Source organism: Bubalus bubalis, chromosome 20, assembly GCF_019923935.1.
Source record: "Bubalus bubalis isolate 160015118507 breed Murrah chromosome 20, NDDB_SH_1, whole genome shotgun sequence".
In the NCBI taxonomy this organism is placed as follows: Eukaryota; Metazoa; Chordata; class Mammalia; order Artiodactyla; family Bovidae; genus Bubalus; species Bubalus bubalis.
In genome coordinates, this window is record NC_059176.1 from 37,712,776 (window position 1) to 37,733,687 (window position 20,912).

Below are 20,912 nucleotides of genomic sequence, written 5' to 3' on the forward strand. Positions count from 1 at the left end.
GCTGTAACACTGATTTGTCTAAGAGCTATAACACGGTCTGGTCTGTCCAAGACCCGAGAGCTGTGACATGCCGAGGGCTTTAATGTCCGTCACTCCAAATCTTTGTTGCAATGAGACAGAACCGGGGAGTATACACTCACCTGACACCTATGGTGCCGTGACTCGGATTTAACCCGGCTGTAACAACCTCAGAACGGCCTGCAAGGAAGAGGCCAAGCACAGCAGGAGCCCAGCGGAACAAGAAAACACAGCGCAAGGAAAGTGACAAGAGGCCCATAGTGCTGGAAACCGGGACAGTGAAAAACGAACTCAGCAGAAAGCTCACGAGGCTCAGTCTCAGATTCCAGAAGACCTCTGGTTAAGGTAGGAGATCCTTGCTCCTATGGCTGGAGGGACATATGCCTAAAGAAATCTTAATTCTTTTACAATTTCTCGTTTCTTGTTTCCTCGAACCACCACCCCCCCCACCCCCGCAAACAGGTGGGCGGAAGTGGGCACAATCGCGGGACTCTGAAGGGGCTACTCCTCAGCATGTCCCAAAGGCACTATCTGCTGAGTCCCAGTAGCTGTTACCCAAGCCAGTGGGGTTCTTCTGTCCTTACTCTTCTTTGTACCAAGGATCAGGCCAATGAAAACTGTGAGCACCAGTCAGATATTTAGCAAATTTTCCGGCAGGCTATGAAGGGGATTCATTGGCACGTTTTTCCCACTGCTTTTTCCTCCTGTCCTTCAGCTCTCTCTCTCCTGGGACTTGAGCCGGACCAAAACCCAGGATGCCCGGCTTCAGGACCTTCTAATGAAGCTCAGGCTCTGATGTCTCATTGCAGAAATTCAGTGAGAGACAAAGCTATAGGTAAGAGGTAGATTTGTTAGGATTCAGAGAGAAGCGCCCACTCTACAGGGTATGGGCCATGGAATGTGGCCTGGCTAGGTTTTGCTAGCGGGGTGAATTCATATGCTAATGAGTGGGAGGATCATACCAGCCATTGGGGAACCACCCACTCCTCTGTCTTTTGACAGTGCCTTAGAGCTGTCCTGCCACCTCTGGGTGTGTCTTTTGGCTACAGATTGGGGATTAAGGTTTACTTGAATTTGACTTGTCATCTTGGACCCAATTGCTTTTAATCGGTTTACATTATGCCCTTGTGCTATGTCATTCTTTCAAAGGTTGTGCTCTGCCCCCTTCCCTCCAGTTTCACGCTCTTTTCCTCAGCCCCATCCGGGCCCACAGTGTCACCTCTACAATCCTATGGAGGGACAACCAGAAAACAGCTGGCCCTGGGGAGGGAAATACTGTATAATATCCAATCCCTCTGCCCTTCATTTTCCATGTTTCCTACAACATGTGCAACATCAACATCTCTCAGTGAACCCGCTAGGGCGGGCGACAGGCACACGGTGCCTGCTAGAAGTCCATCAGTTGGCATCCCTTCAAAGGCAATTGGGCTTCCAGGGATAATGTGTGCCACTTTGGGAGTTAGCCCCACAGGCCGTTTGGGCCCAAACCCTTACCACCCTTCTCCTAAAGTTACAAATATACCCCTGGATCAATCTTCACTCCACTTTTATGGAACATTTGGTCTGTTGCCTCTAAACAAATTTGTTCTTAAGCCAATTACCAACTCCTACAATCAGGACCCTGCCCCCTTGTAGGCAACATTGCTCCACCCAGCCTACTATTAAAATACCTTAATGTCCCTAACAGGGCCAGATAACCCACTCCTTTGTCACTCCTGTTATTAACTAAAGTGGGTCTATGACAACGAAATGTTTACCATTGGAGACACCCTAACCTGCTCTTATGGAGGACTAGGAAAAGAAATCAGTGCTTTACAATCCCTTAGAGTAAGAAGATAAGGCTTATGACTGTTACATTGTTTCCCAGTCTCAGGGCACAGGCTTGGATTGCTTTACATCATGATATCTATTTCCATCCACGGTGGACAAACCAGCAATGAGTTAAGATTACCACCCCTTAATCCCACCCAGCAATGGTCATGCTGGAGATCTTGGGGATGCCCAACTCCAGTCCAGGGGTCCCAGGAGGTCAACCTGTCTTGACCTGCCTAGGGATCTGGTCCTTGAAAGGTTGTCACGCCTCAACCTGCTTGGGGATTCGCCAGTTCAGGGGTCCCAGGAGGTCGTCACGTCTCGACCTGCCCAGGGACCCAATTCTCAGGAGGCTGTCACACCTTGACCTGCCTGGGGATTCGATCTCTTGGAGGCTGTCATGCCTTAGCCTGCCTGGGGATCTGCACCCTGACCCGGGGACGCCTGGCTCTCAGGTTGCAACAGTACTGGGTAGGATAAGCTTCAGAAAGACTCACCCCTAAGAAAGTCCACCCATGGAAACAGAAGGAAGCCTATTACTTGTGGGACTATGCCCAGTCTCAGCAATAACTCAGGAGCCCAATGAGAACCCCATTGCCTTTCTGGAAAAGCTAAAAGAGGCCCTCCAAAAGTTAACCAATCTGGATTTAGACTCTTACCAGGGACAGGTGATTTTAAAGGACAAATTCCTATCCCAATGTGCATCGGATATCAGAATTAAGTTACAACAGCTACAGCAGCAGTACCTTGCTTCCTCTTTAGATGAGATGGTCCAGATAGCCACCAACACCTTTTATAACAGAGAACAGGGGAAGAAGGCCAAGGCCCAAGAGAGGCAGAGAAGGAAAGAGACAAGGCATGCCTAGATGCTGGCCACCCTCCAGAGAAGCCCTATGGCAAACCCCAAGTCCTTGAAGGACAAGGCACTAGGCAAATGCCTAATCTGTAGGCAGGCAGGTCATTGGGCCAAAGAGTGTCCAAACCATGACAAGTCTCCTAAAATGGCTTGCTACAAATGCCATCAACTGGGACACTGGGCGGCACTCTGCCCTTGGGACCCAAGAGCCTCAAGGTCAAGCGCCAAGCCTACCCTTATGATGGTTCAACAGGACTGAAGTGGCCCACTCCAGCCATCGCGCCTGCCACAGATAACCATCACGGGGCTGGAGCCAAGGGTGCAACTGGATGTGGCAGATAGGTCCGAGAATTTCTTGGTTCACACAGGGACTACCTACTCTGTCTTGATCTCCTACTCTGGAGCCTTCTCCTCCCAAACCTGTACCATTTTGCGTGCTACAGGAAAAACAACTACTAAAAGATTCACCTGAGCACTTCTTTGTTGCTGGGATGGACAAATATTTTCCCACCAGTTTCTGGTGGTCCCTGAGTGTCCTACTCCCTTAATGGGAAGAGATACACTCACTAAACTGGGGACCATCCTTGTGATGGTCCTAGGTCCTAAGCTTTTCAACCCCTAGAGCTCTACAGCTCCTGGTTACTACTGAAGACCCCATTACACCTTCTCCAATAGAGAGGGACCAAAAACTATGGGAAGGCAAAATTAACCCCCAGGTGTGGGACCAGGGAACTCCTGGACAAGCCCACCAAGTTGAACCGGTCATCACTGTCCTCTGAGATCCCACTCGGTTTCCTAACCGGAAACAATATCCCCTCAAAAGAGAGGCTCAGGAGGGACTACAGCCTTTAATAAATAAATTCTTTGTTTTGTGGGCTATTGGTCCCCACCAGTTCGCCATGTAACACCCCAATCCTCTCAGTAAAGAAAAAGGACAGAACCTGGTGAATGGTTCAAGAGCTCAGGATCATAAATGAAGCTGTAGTCCCCCTCCATCCCACAGTATCCAATCCCTATGTAATCTTGGGAGAAATCCCACCCAGTGCCAAGTGGTTTACAGTCTTGGATCGCAAAGATGCGTTTTTTTTGCATACCACTGGCTAAAGAATCCCAATATCTTTTTGTCTTTGAGTGGAAGGCCCCAGGAGAAAAACACCAACAGATGACTTGGACAGTATTACCTCAGGGGTTCAGAGATAGCCCCCACCTGTTTAGACAGGCCCTTAGCCAGGATCTCCTAGATCTGGACCTAGGACCTAATGGGAAATTATTACAATATGTAGATGACCTACTAATCTGCTCTCCAGATGAGAAAAATGCCCAACAACATGCAATTCAGGTTCTAAACTTTTTGGCAGAAAGGGACTATAAAGTCTCCCATGTTAAGGCACAGGTGGTCGAGACAAAGGTCACTTACCTGGGAGTTCAGATTACACACGGGTCCAGGAGGCTGTCTTCTGATTGGGTACAAGGAATCCTCCTCTTGCCCTCCCCCACGATTTGAAAACAATTGTGAGCTTTCCTGGGGCTAACTGGGTATTGTAGAACCTGGATACCCAACTGTGGTCTAATTGCCTAGCCCTGAATATGAAAGCTTAAAGGGATGATAAGATTCAATCAAACTGATGTCGGGAACTCCTCAAAAGAAGGCAGAGGCTACACTAAAACAAGCCTTAACTCAGGCACCTGCCTTGAGGTTGCCAGACCCAGAAACAGCATTCCAACTTTATGTCCATGAAAGAGATGGAATAGCCTTGGGAGTATTAACTCAAAGGTTGGGATCTGAGCCCCAGCCTGTAGCTTACTTATCCAAGAGGCTCTATCCAACCACACGAGGCTGGCCCCCCTGCCTTCGAAATCTTGCAGCTATTGCAATCATGATAGAAGATGCTTTAAAACTCTCCTTTGGGGGCAAACTATTTTTACCAGCCACCAAGTAAAACAACTCCTAAATGGGAAAGGCCATTTATGGATGTCTGATCAAAGAATTCTCAGATATCAAGTAATGCTGATGGAAAATCCAGGCCTCACTATATCCCCTTGCGAGGTTCTTAACCCAGCCACCCTCCTGCCTACCCCCGAGGGCTCTCTCCCCTTTCACTCTTGTCTAGAAACCTTGGACCACTGGACAAAAGCCCGAGCGGGATTGTGAGAAGATCTTCTGACCAATCCTGAGGAAATCTGATACACTGATGGAAGCAGCTTTGTCTTGGATGGAAAAAAGAGCTGGATAGGCAGTAGTCTCCAATTTTGAGATCATAGAGGCTAAACCTCTGCCACCAGGTACTTCAGCCCAATTAGCTGAGCTCATAGCCCTGACTCGAGCTTTAGAGCTGGGAAAAGGAAGAAGAGTAGCCATTTACACTGACTCCCAAGTATGCCTTTCTGGTGCTACATGAACATGCTGCTATCTGGAAAGAAAGGGGCCACTTGACCACCTGAGGGTCCCCAATCAAATATGGTGATCAAATTCTTAGACTCTTGGAGGCAGTCCATCTGCCTACTGAGGTTTCAGTCTCCCACTGTAAAGGACACCAAAAAGGGAGCACGGAAGTGGCACGAGGGAACCAAGCAGCTGATCAGGCAGCTAAGAGAGCAGCATTATAGAACAATGACCTAATAGGGGTTGCCACCTTAGTTCCACAGATAATTTGCCCGAAACTCCTTCATATACTGAAGGTGAGACTCTTAAAGCTAAGAGTGAGGGCTTTCAAGAAGATCATATGGGGTGGTTCCAAAAGGAGGGACTCCTTTTTATGCCTGGAAACCTCCAATGGAAGTTGGTTAACTCCTTACATGCCACCACTCATGTAGGAGAAAAGGCCCTCCAAAGATTACTAGAAAGGTCCTTCAGAGGAACAGGCTTCCAAACAACTATAAGACAAGTGGTCTCCTCTTGTCCCACTTGCCAATTAAACAACTCCCAAGGAGCTTGAAGACCCCAGCTGGCCCAGCCCGTCGTGGGGCCTACCCAGGAGAGGACTGGCAGATGGACTTCACCCAGATGCCAGTTTCTCAAGGGTATAAATACCCATTAGTCATGATAAATACATTCACAGGATGGATTGAAGGCTTTCCTACCCGGACTGAGAAGGCTGAGGAGGTGGTAAAAAAACTGCTCCATGAAATCATTCCAAGATTTGGTCTGCCCAGGTCATTACAAAGTGACAATGGGACATCATTTACTTCTAAGGTCACCCAAGGGGTCTCTAAAGCATTGGGCATTACTTATTACCTCCATTGTGCCTGGAGGCCTCAGTCTTCATGAAAAGTAGAAAGAGCCAACCAATTCTTAAAATCAGTGATAAAAAGATAACCCAGGAGACCTCCCTGGGATGGAAAGAGGCTTTACCAATAGCTCTCCTCTGCACCCACACTGTACCTAAAGAACAGGTTGGTCTTAGTCCTAATGAGATGCTATATGGGAGACCTTTTGTTTATCTCAATGACCTCTTCCTAGATCCAGAGGTTCACACCCTCCAGTCTTACACCATGGCCATTGGGCAATTCCAACAGGATATACACTTATGGGGTATGAACAGGACCCAAAAGATTCTAAGGAGTCACCACTATATGCTCCAGGGACTCAAGTCCTAATTAAAGTCTGGAAAGATGGGTCCCCAAAGGCTCAACTTCAGCCCACATGGAAGGGCCCCTACTCTGTAATACTTTCTCCCCCGACAGCAGTCAAGGTACCAGGACAAGACTCCTGGATTCACTACTCACGAGTCAAGCCGTGGAAGAAAACACAAGAGGACACTTGATACACCTGTGAGCCCCTGGGAGATCTCAGATACCTATTCAGGACTACCAATGAGTGCCATTCTAATGAGCACCCCCAAAATCTGGTTTCTGGGGTAAGATTTCTCAGGAGAGCTCTAAAGAGCCAACAAAGCTTGACAGAGATTGTACTCCAAAACAGACAGGAGATAGATCTTCTGATCCCTGAACAAGGAGGGACTTAAGCCATCCTGGCGATGTGAATTTGGAATTGGCTAATGCCCCACTAGTCCTTGTTATGCCATACTGATGCTGCTTATGATTGTTCCATGTAGTGTCAATTGTCTAATCTGTTTTGTCTCTGCCCAGTTCAACAAGCTACAACATGCAGTGCCAGTTCAACAAAGACATAAAACTACAGCTGACCACGCAAAATATCACTCACCCTTAGATGGACATCGCTATAAGGACTCTGAGGCCTGAGACTATCAAGAGGAGGAGGCCCAATACCCCTTGCCATCCCAATTCAGCAGGAAGTAGCCAGAAAGACCTCGACACCCCTATTCCCAAAGAATTGGGCCTCCCATCTCTTAAGTGGGGAATGTTAGGTAGGTAGAATAGGAAACAGGAGTCCAGAATGGTGGTGGCTAAAAGACAAGGAAGGGAAAAGCCCGCAAAAATAGAACAAAGGAATGTCTGAGGACCAGAGTGAGGACCTTAGGTAGAACAAACAACACTCCTGGCCAGCCCAATTTACATAGGGCAGGCCCGGGGCGGGGGCGGGGGCGGGGGCGGGGGCGGGGGTGGAGGGGACATGTATAAAAAGAGGAGCCCAAGGGCTGGGGGGTCTCTCTCTCTCCCGCTTGCACACTTTCTCGCTCTCTCTCCCACGCGCTGGGACGTGCTTCTCTTTGCGTCTTTGTGTTGACATGCCCTCATGCCTTGAGGATGGATTTTCCTGTTATTATCTAAATAAAATAGAGCTGTAACACGGAGCTGTAACACTGATTTGTCTAAGAGCTATAACACGGTCTGGTCTGCCCAAGACCCGAGAGCTGTGCCATGCCGAGGGCTTTAATGTCCGTCACTCCAAATCTTTGTTGCAACGAGACAGAAGCGAGGAGTATACACTCGCCTGACAACAATAACAACAACAGAAATACACAACAACAATATCAGTCATACTGGATTTTAAATGCCACAAGAAAAGTACAAAATGCTCTGAAGGGTCAACAGACACAGCACATATAGTTGGGAAAACAGAAGTACTAGAGGACAGACATCAGAAAATAATTTTTGAAGCTGAAGGTGGTACTTGAGAAAGGGCCAAAGAAAGTGGCATTCTGATAGATAGATAAGGATTTTCCTAGGAAAAGACAAAGGTTTCACACAGAGAATGAATAGTATGAACCAAGATAGAAAAGGTTGGGTACAAGATACATTCCCACCCCACCTCCCCCAGAGACCAATTTAGTTGGGAATGTGTAGATGGGTAACAAGAGAAGACTCCTGAATGTTAGGCTTAATATTTAAATAGGTTTAGAAGACTGATTCAAAAAGTCTTCCTTTAACAATTTAAATTAGTGATTCTTTAACCTTTTCTAGAAACTCTTCTATTATGTTTATTATCTAAAATAATCATGGAAATTAGTGATTTCTTCTGCAAAGAACAAAAAGTAAAATCTTGACAGCTAAGTGGGCATGCTTAGATTACTCAGATTGGGAAAGGCTGAATTTGAATAATCCTAGCACCGCATCCCCATACTTCTGGGAATAAGGCTTACAACAGTCATGCAGGCATATCCCAATAGCTAGAATAATGAAGCAAACGGGGGGGGGGGGGGTGTGTGTGTAAAATAATAGCATTCATTAAGCTCCTAATGGGCTTCCCATGTCTGGTGGCTCAGACATAAAGACTGCAATGCAGGAGACCTGGGTTCAATCCCTGGGTCAGGAAGATTCTCTGGAGAAGGGAATGGCTACCCACTCCAGTATTTTTGCCTGGAGAATTCCATGGACAGAGAAGCCTGGTGGGCTATAGTCCATGGAGTGACAAAGAGTGAGACACGACTGACCGACAAACACTTTCACTGTTTTTTAAGCTCCTAACAACAGGCATTCTGCCAGGTGATTTACATAAAATAACCCCATTTAGGTTTCTGACAAGTGAGGCTCAGAGAGCTTAAATAAATTGTTCAAGGTTACCAAGCTAGTAAGAAGCTCAGCTAGTAAAATGTAGACATCACTTTTGAACCCAGGCCTGTCCGATCCCCTATTTTCCCCACTGTTCACTTTTGTTTGTACCACACAAAGGAGGTTAGAATGGTAGGGTTGTGATGCATGCATCGATGAAAAGGGTTGAATATTTAACACAGGGACTTTACTGGTCTGGAGAAAAATTCAACTGAAATATTAAAGACTGGGTTTAGAATGCTTAGAGATCAAGACCGAAAGAGATCAAGTTTAGGGCTGTTTCTTGATTGAGTTTGAACAATGATCACACTACAGAGCTTATTTAGGAATATCAAGGGAGCAAAATTCCAGTTTTGATTTGGAGTGTACCTGCCTCTTGAGAAACCTGTATGCAGGTCAGGAAGCAACAGATATAAGTGGACATGGAACAACAGACTGGTTCCAAATAGGAAAAGGAGTACGTCAAGGCTGTATATTGTCACCCTGTTTATTTAACTTCTATGCAGAGTACATCATGAGAAACGTTGGGCTGGAGGAAGCACAAGCAGGAATCAAGATTGCCGGGAGAAATATCAATAACCTCAGATATGCAGATGACACCACCCTTATGGCAGAAAGTGCAGAAGAACTAAAAAGCCTCTTGATGAAAGTGAAAGTGGAGAGTGAAAAAGTTGGCTTAAAGCTCAACATTCAGAAAACGAATATGATGGCATCCGGTCCCATCACTTCATGGGAAATAGATGGGGAAAAAGTGGAAACAGTGTCAGACTTTATTTTTCTAGGCTCCAAAATCACTGCAGATGGTGATTGCAGCCATGAAATTAAAAGACCCTTACTCCTTGGAAGGAAAGTTATGACTAATCTAGACAGCATATTAAAAAGCAGAGACACTGCTTTGTCAACAAAGGTCCGTCTAGTCAAGGCTATGGTTTTTCCAGTGGTCATGTATGGATGTGAGAGTTGGACTGTGAAGAAAGCTGAGTGCAGAAGAACTGATGCTTTTGAACTGTGGTGTTGGAGAAGACTCTTGAGTCCCTTGCACTGCAAGGAGATCCAACCTGTCCATCTTAAAGGAGATCAGTCCTGGGTGTTCATTGGAAGGACTGATGCTGAAGCTGAAACTCCAATCCTTTGGCCACCTGATGTGAAGAGCTGACTCACTGGAAAAGACCCTGATGCTGGAAAAGTGAAGGCAGGAGGAGAAGGGGACGACAGAGGATAAGATGGTTGGATGGCATCATCGACTCAATGGACATGCATTTGGGTGGACTCCGGGAGTTGGTGATGGATAGGGAGGCCTGGCATGCTGCGGTTCATGGGGTCACAAAGAGTCAGACATGACTGAACTGAACTGATACTCCAAGAGAATATGGATATTTGTGTGTATTCACTGATGTATTTCAAGATCCTAAAACAGAGACTATTACATAGTAAGCACTCAATAAACTTTTCTTGAAATAATGAAAGGTCATGAAAGGGATATTCTCATTTGAATACTCTTGATGGCCCTGAGATGACAGCAGAACAGCAGGTTTAAGGACCATTCATGTTGTTAGCATATTCCTTTTCAACTCAATGGCAAAAACAAGCAACTATCAAAACAACAAATATACAAAAAAGCAATAGTTGTAAAACAAGAGCATGATTTTACAAAGAAAGGTAGACAAAAGAATGAAAAGATCCTTTTGCATTAGAGATAGCATCTAGCTCTTCTGGATAATTAAACTTCAGTGAGACAGAATCCAGAATTTTGACCTACTGTTTTATTTCAAACTGCTATGAGCAGTATATCTAATGACTGCTTTTTGAAAAAGAAAATGGTTATCTAATCTAAATATTATGAAAAAATGGACAATCTCTTTTTTCTTGATGGCAAGTAATGGAATGAAATTCATTTACTTAAAGAAGCAACAGAATACACCTACAAAAGTCTTTATTTTTCTAATTTTGATAATGTTTCTATTAGAACATGCAAAGAAAACTGCAAGAACTGTAAGGAAAAAAAAAAAAAAAGCCTTTGGAAGACAGCAAACTACTCTACAAAAACACTGTTAAAGAGAATAAAAGCAGGTTCCATGAACTTCCCTCTATTTTCCACAAGGTTTTCTAATATTTCTTCTTTGATGGAACCAAAGAATAACTGCCACTTATCACAAAACATCTTCTTTCAGATATGTGCTTTATAAATTGCTTTCTTGTGAACAGACAATTCTTCAAGTTGCTCAAGTCTCTCAGCTGCAACAATTTTTCTTATTTCTATTATACTGCATTTCTTCCATGGAATGGTATAAAGACCAATTTTAAAAACTCCTTTGCTTTCCAAAGATAGTTTCCTAAAGGCACTACTACTGTATTTCAATCAATATTTTAACTTACTTTTTCTCTATTTCATCTAATTCCATAAGCTTTACTCACTTCAATAGTTCTTAATGCTGTAGTTTAATAGTTTGTCAGGAGCCTCATATATTTTCTTCTATAGTACACTAACAGAAGATAATGAACATGTTTTTCTAATCAATTAATTAATACTTGCTTGAGGCAGTCTACATGTTCCTAACCTTTTATTAATAGTAACACAGACATAAATAGGTCCTGTCTTTTCAGCTTTTGCAGAAACTCTGTAAAGGTAATTCACTGATTTTTGGGTCTTAGCTTTTTTGTCTTTATGTCTAATAAAAGGTCAAAATATATCTTTTTCCTTATTGTGACATTTAAGTTTTACAGTCGTTTAAACATTTTAGTGTAAATCAGATTTTCTAATAAACTCTAAACAAAAAGCTTTTGAAAAGAACTAGAATCAAAACAATTGCAAATTCTGAGGGTAGATTAGGTGAGAACCCTAAAGGAAAAAAAATACAAAAGCTTTATTCTTTTAAATATTCTTGAAAGACATTACAGTTCACTTGATAGATATTCTAAAATTACTAAAGCTGTTGAGATTTTATAATCACCAAATAGATTGATCCTTTCAGTACCCTCACCACCCACTAAGTATTGTGGTACTTGAAAACAAGCCAAGAAATCAAACTGTTAAGTGTTCATTACTTTACAAGTAGTTTCTTACAAAACACTGAGAATATAGGAAAATAGAACATTCTGGTACATATTTTTTGTCCTTTATGAGCCAAATTTCCCCCCTACTTAAAATCTGAGCTGAATTTCAGGATCCGTGCACCATGCCTTAAAACCACAAAGTGTAGACACCATTTTTATATCGATGCTGGGTGCGTGTGCATGCATATGTATGCTAAATCGCTCAGGTGTGTTAGACTCTCTGCGACCCCATGGACCCTGGCCTGCCCAGACTTCTCTGTTCATGGGATTTCCCAGGCAAGAATACTGGAGTGGTTTGCCATTTCCTACTCCAGGGGATCTTCCTGACTCAGGGATGGGACCCACGTCTCTTACAGGTTCTGTCCTCTGCCTGAAAACAACTTCCTCAGCTTTAAAAATTCTTATATGTAACTTACATGAAACATCTGTGAAAGTCGCACTGTAGTACATTTCCCCCCTTTGTAATTTAATTAAATCGATTTTTAAAGCTGAGGAAGTTGTTTTCAGGCACAGGGCAGAACCTGCACCCTAAAAGCAACAGGTCTAAGGATTTAAGACACCAATCACATCAGTTAGGGTAACATCTGTTAATTGGGTATATTTTCACTCTTGTGAAAATGCTTCATAGTTTACGTAAAATATCGAGTCCTGTAATAAACAACCTCTTTAAGAATAGCTGTAGAGTTTCTGTGGCACGTCAAGGCAAAGAACACCGCTATACCATACTCTTAAGTCAAGGTTGGACTTGAGTCGGGGAGCAGGGTGGGCAATTCATGAGTCACACCAGAAAGCATGTCATCTTGCTCAGTCAGATGGGTAGAAAATTTTAACAAGAGGTTTCGAATTCTTTGAAAAATGCATTAAGAAAATTCTATTGGGGAAAAAATTTTCACCTTACACATGGAATCAAAACTCACATAAATTCTGACTGGAGGCTGGTGATCAGCACAACTGGAATAACCTAATTTTTTCACATAAGACACAATCCCAAAGCTTTAAGATACTGTCTATGCATATGGCACCATGCATCACCTTTTCAAGCTCTCGCTGGCACGGGAAATGGGTTGGACACCCCAACCTATCACCCTACCCCCACAGGAAGTGAGTTATGTTTCCCCCCACCCCCAGGATGGCCTTCCTCCCCTCCCCCAACCGGAAGTGAGGCGCCCCCATTCAGTCGGCCTCAAACTGAGGCAAACCAGTAATAGCAAAAGAGGGGTGATCTTCAAGGGGTAAAGGGTACCTCCACTGTGGCCACCCGCAAGCTCGCCTTGCTTACTGACCTGCTGACGATAGGGGTAGACAGGGGCCCGAGGCCTAAAGAAAGTCCCTGGCACACAGGACAATTCCCTGAGCCCCTCACAACCGCCTTCACTCTTCTCACTCCGTCGTCTCACAGCTTGACAAAAATTCCTCCGCAGTACTTTATATTAATGTCTTTTCTTTCCCTTTACCTAATTTCTCAACTGCCTTCCATAGGTAACTTCTTTAATCGCTGTATTTAAAATTTTTCCAGTGAGGAGAAAAATGAAATATTATTCCCCATACCTTCTGAAAAATGAAGGGATTATTTTGTTCAAAGGCGGCGAAGGACTACGTGATTACGTAAGGTGAGACTTATTTTCGCGGAGGTTTCTGGGAGTTGTAGTTTTTAAAATTAAGGCCTGCAGAAATATTGGGCTTAAATTGGTGATTACTGTGTGCTGGAGTCCTTGAAGATACATATTCTGTATTCGATGGTAGGCTGACCTAGGGGCCTGAGCCTCCAAATGAGCCAGTACTTCGTTCCCCTTTTCCGCTTAAAAGTTATTGAACTAAAATTTCCCTTCATGCCAGACGAAGGTCCTGGTTGTCCCTCCCTCTTCCTTTGGCCACGCCCCCTCGGCCAATCAGACGTGCTCTAGGTCTCTCCCGGGAGGAAGGAACGCGAGAGGTGGGGCCTCACGGTGACTCCTCCCGCGGGGCTGAGGAGGGACTGGGAGAGGGCCGGTGTGCGCGCGCGCGCGTGTTCGCTCCAGGAGCGCGGCGGCGAGTGCGCGCGCGGAGAGGCGGCGCGCGAGGCTAGGAGGAGGCGGGCTGGCTGGTGGGCCGGGCGGGCGGCGGGCGGCCGGGAGCGCGCGGTGGACTCGGCGGCGGCGAGTAGTTAGTTAGTTGTTGTTAGTCAGTGTCAGTTGCTCGGCGGCGGCGCCGGCGGTCACCAGGAAGGGTACGGGACGGTCGGCGAAGGTGGTCACCGCGACGGCTTGTGAGCCCCTCAGGTAACGGGGGCAGGGTTGTCCGCGTCCCCTTCGATCTCTTCTGTCCTCTCGCGCCGGCTTGTGGGACTAGGGTCGCCGACGGGTAAGGGGGATGACCTGGGGGAATCCGGGCGGGGCGGCGCAGGGTCTGGGTGGCGCCGCCGCGGGGGCTTAGGCGGCTTGTGCCTCTGGCCCGGCGCGGGCTCTCCGGCCACGGCCACCCCCGCGCCCCGCCGTCCCCGGGGCCCGTCGGCGCCTCGCGCCCCCTGGCGCCCCCGCTCCCGCCCCCTCCCTCGGTGGCTGCGGTGGCGGCGGCCCCGGTGGCTCGGCGCCCCCCAGAGGAGGGAAAGTTGGGACCTGGCGGCGGGGGACGCCCCCGGGCGCAGCTGGAAGGCTGCTGGGGAAAGTGAAGCCTGGAGGAGGTGGACGCGGTGAGGCTAGGGCAGGAAGGACGCTTCTCGTTCCTGTGAAGTCTGCAGGGACATCCCCATCCACCTCCAAACCCGAGGATCCGGCGCAGCCTGGCCAACAGTGCCAGGGCGAAACCCGGTGGCTCTTTGCCTGCTCACTTCGCTCTGCGGTTTGTGAGCCCCCCTAACGTGCGGGTTTGCTTGGTTATTTGGGGGTTTTGAGTGGTTCGTGAGGTCAGTCTTGTATCTCCTTTGCCCTTTGATTCGTTCATTCTTGCAACTTTTCTTTCCCCCCACGATGAGGACTTGCCGTCTGAGCCCCTTTTCTACCCTCTCCCAATCGCCTGCACCATCCGTCTGAGAGCTTGATTTCTTTTTTTTTTTTCGCCCTTTGACTACATGAAAGACTGCTGAGAGCAACAGGAAAGAGGAGCCCTCCCACCATTAAATGTTACTTTTTTGCAGTCCGCTGTGTTTTTAAGATCCCCGTTTAGGAATCGGAGAGCTATGGAATGGAGTTACTGGAAGGCTGGCGTTGAGGGGATAGGAAAGGAGCTAAAGGAAAACTATGATTTCATTTCTGTTGGCCTTGTTATAGAAAACTCAATACATTTTTCTCTGTGTCTGTTAAATATGGTAAGATTATATATGAAAGTCTGATTTTGGGTCATTGTATGGTGTTGTCATCAGCTTTTCACCTGAATTGGGATTGCCTTGAGGATTCTGTGTTGGGGCCTACCTCTTGACTTTTGTTCAGCCACAACGTCTTTTTTTTTTTTCTCCTTGATAAATGGAATGATGTGGTAATGTGTATAGTCGGAGAACCTATATTGCTCTCTGCAGTGTAGAAGTGAAAACCATGAATTACCCACAGGGGTAAAACTTTCTGTGAGCAATCTTGAATACTTGCTTCATGATGGCTTCTCCTGTAATCTCAGAGCATTTCTAGATAGCTCAGTTCACTGACTACCTTAATTACTTTCTGAAGTGCCTGCTTCTCTTTGGTGACTCGTTTAGTAAACTATAATGGCATGTATGGTACATTTTCTTGGCTTCAGAGATGGGAGTTGTAGCCTCTGCCCAGAGATGAACAGTTAACAATGGAAGCAGAATTCATACGATTACTATGTGTTTTGGCTATGACCAACTCACAAACTATGTGAAAAAACAAACATCTTTCCATAACTGTCAGAGGGGAAGAGGGGGAAATATTTTATCATGTCTTTATTTTTGGAGACTCTAACATGACTATATTAATGTGGGGAAAATGTCAAAGTATCTTCTATAAGCCTTTTTGATGTGTGGTCCTCTTCACCTCTGACCCTCCATTTAGGGTTTGACCTTTATGTTTGGCTGTGCTCCAGGATGGGAAGAAAAGTATTTTGGTGAAAGGAAAAGATAAGATTGCTTTGAACTATTATGATACTGTGACTATTCATTTTACCCAGTGATAGTACAGAGAAACCTCCTCCATAATTTTTGTACCCCATTAACATTCAGTCAAAATTTATTTTTACGAGTTTACCATGAGGCCCATAAAGAAATAATGCCACTTCATAACTGTTCTTGACAATCATGTTTAAAAATATGTTCCTGGAATGTGTTATATGTGTTCTCATATAAACATTTATCTTTGTACATTTATGATAATGTAAATATTTAAGTCTGAGAGCTTAAAAACTTTTATTTGCTTATTTGCATACATGTTTTTCAATTTCTAGCAGTGCCAACCATATTTGCCAAATAAGCATCAGCCATAAATTCATGCTTTGGCACATTTCATATAATAACTCTTCTAAATTGCTCTATGGTGAAGCATCATGAGATTAGCATTTGCTTCATGAGAGAGATTTGTTGTTGTTTTTAACTGTAATGATGTTCTGTTTAAGTGGAACAGGTGCTGGGCTCTAGCTGTTTGTGTTGAAACCTGCCAAATCATACTCTTTTGTTGGATGGGTTATTTGAGTAATTTAGGAACCAAACTGTGGCCCCTGGCATGCCAAGTTGAGTTCAAGGCTCCATATCACTGCTGCAAATTCCTGTTTTCACTGTAAGAGGTGTGTATGATGAGCCTTATTTTCTTATTACTCTTCTCTTTACTGTAATTCCTGCTTCCTAGCATCATTCTGATCCTTTCATTACTGGAGCTCTTGGAAAAAAATCTAGGTTCCTTCTTTGCTGATTTGTTTTCCTTGGAGAAATTCTAGTAACTTTCAGGCCAGAAATAGATAGTTCACATTTGTTCAGCAAATATTTTGAGTGCCTTTTAAGTGGTAGGCATGGTGGAAATCCCTGAGTATATATAGAATGATATACCTTTTTGCAAGGAGCATATAGTTTAGCAGAAGAAGATAGCTGATAACCAATAATTATAATGTGGAGTGATATATAACAGGTGTAAGTGAATTCCTTTGGATAGAAGCACAGAGGAGGATGGGTACTTGGGAGTCTTGGGAGGGGAGTGTCCTGAAATGCATCTTAGTGAGTTACCTCAGCTAATCTTCAGAAATAGACAGGGGTTAACTAGGTTCAGAAAAAGAGAAAGGACATTCTAGACCAGTGCTGTTCTGTAAAAATATAATAATCTAAGTCACAAATGTAATTCATATGTGTATTTTAAAATTTCCTATTAACCCCATTAAAAAGTAAAAGGTGAAATTAATAATATATTTTATTTAATTTGATATATATAAAATATTTCAATCTGTAATCAATATAAAAAGTATTATTGAGATATTTGATGTTCTCTTTTTCAAACTAAGTTTTCAGAATCTGGTATGTATTTTACACTTACACCGTATCTCAGTTGGGTCTAGCCTTGTTAAAGTATTCAATAGGCACATGTGGACAACAGAGTGTAGAATAGGGGAAGAAAAAGTGTTAAGAAGTCATATCACTGAATGCCTTATGAAACAAGCTAAGGGGCTTTAACTTGATTCTGAAGGCTGTCCATGGGGTCGCTAAGAGTCAGACACAACTGAGCGAGTTCACTTTCACTTTTCACTTTCATGCATTGGAGAAGGAAACGGCAACCCACTCCAGTGTTCTTGCCTGGAGAATCCCAGGGACAGAGGAGCCTGGTGGGCTGCCATCTATGGGGTTGCACAGAGTCGGACACGACTGAAGTGACTTAGCAGCAGCAGCAGCAGCAGTGAGGATTTAGTTGGGTGGAGGGAGTCAGGGAATTATGCTGTGAAGAATCATATTTGTGTTCTGGGCAGTGAGGTGAATGCTGGATTAGAGAAGGGCAAAACTAGAAGCAGAACCAGTTAGGAAGCCATTCTTGGTGAGAAATGATGAGAGAGATAGAAGAGGGGTGTATGTGTAAGAGGTTTAGGAAGTATTATCAACAGGATAGGGTAAATAATCAGATTATAGAGTTGAGCAAGATTGACAATTTAACATGATTCCCACGTTTCTGTTGTGAACTACTGAATGGGGCAGACAACTAAGAGAAGCCAGCCATCTGTGCCAGATAGACCAAAGTTGAAAAAGGAAACTATGAGAGATTTGTCACGGAAGCTGAGCGAGAAGAGTATTTCAAGGACTAGGAGAGGAGAATACTGTATCTCGCCATGCAAAGGCCAAGTAAGATAAAAATGGAAAAAAAGCCCTTAAGACCCGATGATTAAGTCATTTGTTACTTCAGTTGGAGCAGGTAGCTACATTGTAATGCTTTCTGGGTGAGGGGTTTGAAGAGTCAAAGACAACTAGAAATGTAGCTAATTGTGAGAGATACAGTGTTTTCAACAGAGGACTGAACAAATAGTATAGGTGAAGGAGATGCAGGGGATTTTAGAAAAGTTTACTGTCTCTCCCCCCTTTTTAAAATAAGAAGATTTGGGGCATATTTATTTGGGCTTGTAATGAACCAATGTAGAGGAGAAATTAAAGTTGGGGAGGGGGGAGGATAGAGATGGAGGGCAGAGGTGATTGATGGTGCCAGGAATTGGGAAGCAATAGTAAGGGATGGGATCCAAAGCATAGGTAGAGAAGTTGGCCTTGATTTTCCTTCTTCATTGAGCATGAAGAAAAGAGATGAAATTGGAGGCAGTGTAGACAAGTTTCTAAATGATGGGGTCAGGAGGGAGAATGAGTTGATGTGTCTTCTAACATTTTTGAGTACCTGCCTAGAATGAGGGGGAGCATGATAAAATAGGGGTTCTTAAAAAAGCATGTCAACATATAATAGCTTAATAGCTTTCAAGGGAATGGGAAAGAAATAGATACATGACTAGGATAATGAAAAAGAATTGTTAGGCAGCACAGAGGGCCCATTTGAGGTTCTAGATCTCAGATTTTTAGGGATTCCAGTTTGCATGGTTTGATTTTTCTCCAGCACTGATCACTCTGGGTATAACTGAAGAAACTCATAAGAGCTCTAAAGGTAGGTACTGTTATTCTCCTTGATGGTGAGATAACAACTGAGGTTCAAACCCTGGTGATTCAGTTCGAGAGCCCAGGCTGTTATGCACAGCTTTGTGCAGATGCCTGCTTGGTAGAGATACCTGAAGGGCAGTCGGCTGAGCAAATTAATGATGTTAAAAGGCTGTGACTGAAGTGAACTGTGGAGTCCAGGTTGGATCATGAGCAGAAATCATAGAAGAGGTGATTCAACTGGGAGAAACTGGGAGCTAGAGGTCAGTGTGAAGGCAAAGAGCTAGTGAGGAGGGAGCAAAAATATTAGCTTTTGTTTATGGCATACCTACTACTATGTGTTATGTGCTTTAATGCCTTATTTCTCATTCTAACAAAAGTGTTATTAACCTTAACATCCATCCCTTTGTCATTCTTCTTGAATGAAGAAATCGAGGATTTAGAAATGTTAAATCACATGTCTAGAGACACAGTCTCAAGTGATAGAACCAAGATCTGAGCCTATTCTTTGTTCTCCAAACCATAGTCCTCTCTAGTGAGGAGTAAGAGAAAATGCAGTAATGCAAAGTGGTAGAGCAACACTGGGATATTAAATTTAGGACTTCAAAGGTGTATCATTCATTTATCCAGTGTTTGTTTAGCATTAAGTGTGCTGAACATTGTTCTAGGTGCAGAGGTTATAGTAGTGAACCAAACGGACAAAAATCCATGCCCTGATGGACTTTACTTTCTGGAGAGAAAGACAGACATTAAACAAAATAAGTAACTTGTTATACAGTATTAGAAGGTGATAGATAAGTACTGTAGAGAAAAATAGAGCAGGCAAGCAGGACAGGTATGCCAGTGGGTATGTGCACTTTTAAAAGGATGTCTGGGAAGGAGTTGGTGAGGAGTAAGCAAAGAATTTAAGAAGGAGGTAAGGGGGCACATTAGGTGGAAGAAACAGTTTTTTGCATTGGCCTGAGGCAGAAGTGTACTTCGTATATTCTCAGAACGCTAGGAGGGCAGTGTGCTTGGACTGGAGTGAATAGAAGAGTAATAGCGAATAGAATGGAAGAGTAGAAAGCGGTTTAGTTCAAGAAATAACTGGGTCCAGACTACATAGAGCCTGTAGAACACTGGAAGGGCTTGGGTGTTTACTTTTTGAGATAGAAACCATTACAGGATTTTAAGCAAAATGACGTGGTCAGATTTATGCTTTTAAAACTCCATTCCAGCTACTATGTTAAAAGCGTTCTAAAAAAGTGAAGAGTAAAAGCAAGAAGATCAGTTAGGAGGCTCTCTTTAAAAATCTATTTGAGAGTTAGTGGTGTCTTACATTAGGAAACTGATAAGAAATGATTGGATTTGGATATATTTTTAACTTTTTATTTTGAAATAATTTTAGATTTATAGAGGAGTTGCATAGATAATGCATAGAGTTCCTTAATGTCTCAGTATTATTGACATTTTGGACTAAATAAACCTTTGTTGTGGGGGTTGTCCTGTGCTATATAGGATGTTAGACAGCATCCCTGGCCTCTGTCCATAGGTGGCAGTACCATCCGCCTGTTGTAACAATCAAAAATGTCTTTGGACATTACCAAATGCCCCCTATGGGGCAAAATTGCTCCTATTAAAAATCATTGCCATATACCCTTCACCTTTTTCCGCCTAATATTAACATCGTACATAACCACAGTACATTTGTCAAGCTAAGAAGTTAATATCGGTACAATGCTTCTGCCAAGCTGCAGACTTTGTGTTTCACCAGTTTTTCCACTAATATCCTTTTTCCATTGCATTATCCAAACCAGGATACTACATTGGTTTTAGTTGTCAAGTCTCCTTTGTCTCTTCTAATGCATGAGTTTCTTGGTCTTTCCTTACCTTTTATGATCTTGATACTTTTAAAGAGTACTGGTCAAGTATTTTTATAGGATGTTCCTCAGTTTAGATTTTCTGATATCTTCTCATGATTAGTTACAGAATTTTGAGGAAGAACACCACAGAGTAAAGTTCCCTTGTTATTACACCTTCTTATCAACATGGCATCACTGGGCGATCACTTAGGTAAGGTAGTTTCTGCCAGATTTTTGCATTAGAAAGTCATTATTTTCCCCCTTCCATACATTGGTCGTTAGAAGCAAGTCATTAAATTCAGCTTACACTCAAGGGGAGGGGAATTAAGCTCTACTTCCTGGAGGGAGATGTATCAAAGAATTTATGGACATATATTAAAACCACCACAGTAAT

At 44.0% G+C, this 20,912-nt stretch overlaps 2 protein-coding genes across 9 annotated transcripts in view; one reads left to right on the plus strand and one right to left on the minus strand.

Annotated features, from left to right (window-relative positions):
* The window catches only part of HMG20A (high mobility group 20A), a 78,434-nt gene extending 65,198 nt beyond the window's left edge, over positions 1–13,236 (minus strand). For 3 of the 4 annotated variants that reach the window (XM_006080697.4, XM_025271488.3, XM_044933316.2), the window contains exon 1: positions 12,937–13,195. The gene's annotated coding sequence lies outside the window, so the exon portion shown is untranslated. The other variant, XM_006080700.4, reaches the window with a different exon arrangement.
* Positions 13,237–13,714: 478 nt separating this feature from the next.
* The window catches only part of PEAK1 (pseudopodium enriched atypical kinase 1), a 309,648-nt gene continuing 302,450 nt past the window's right edge, over positions 13,715–20,912 (plus strand). For all 5 annotated transcript variants that reach the window (XM_025271482.3, XM_025271476.3, XM_006080702.4 and 2 more), the window contains exon 1: positions 13,715–13,911. The gene's annotated coding sequence lies outside the window, so the exon portion shown is untranslated. The remainder of the gene's footprint in view (positions 13,912–20,912) is intronic.